This window comes from Fukomys damarensis, unplaced genomic scaffold (genome assembly GCF_012274545.1).
Source record: "Fukomys damarensis isolate Sample0158 unplaced genomic scaffold, DMR_v1.0_HiC HiC_scaffold_33, whole genome shotgun sequence".
Lineage (NCBI taxonomy): Eukaryota > Metazoa > Chordata > Mammalia > Rodentia > Bathyergidae > Fukomys > Fukomys damarensis.
Genome location: NW_022900945.1, coordinates 56,516,012 through 56,516,489, shown reverse-complemented (window position 1 = coordinate 56,516,489; position 478 = coordinate 56,516,012).

Here is a 478-nt window from a genome sequence, read left to right as displayed (position 1 = left end):
CAAAAAACAAAAAAACAACAAGAACAACAAAAAAAGTAGCCCGACTTGGTGACACACACCTGTAATCCCAGCACTTCAGACACAGAGGTAGGAGAATCACTGTAAATTTGTGGCCAGCCCGAACCACATATTGAAAGCCTGTCTCAAATAAAAATAAAAAGGAAAAAGGGCTGGGATTGTACAAAGGTCCTGGGTTCAATTTCCTGTATAGACAGCCTGAAAACAAGATATCTTTTTACTCATTGAAAGCTTACTGTCAAGCACCAAGTATCATCATTTTATCTAACCACACTCTATCTCTGTGAGACATTTGTATTTGTACCCATGTCTGCCTTTTTTTCTTCTTTTTTTTTTTTTGGTACCAGGGATTGAACTCGGGTCCTTGCACTTGCACTCGTGAGGTCTTTTTTTGTTACTTTATTTCTATTTATTTATTTATTTATTTATTTATATTTTGGTACTGGGGATTGAACTCAGG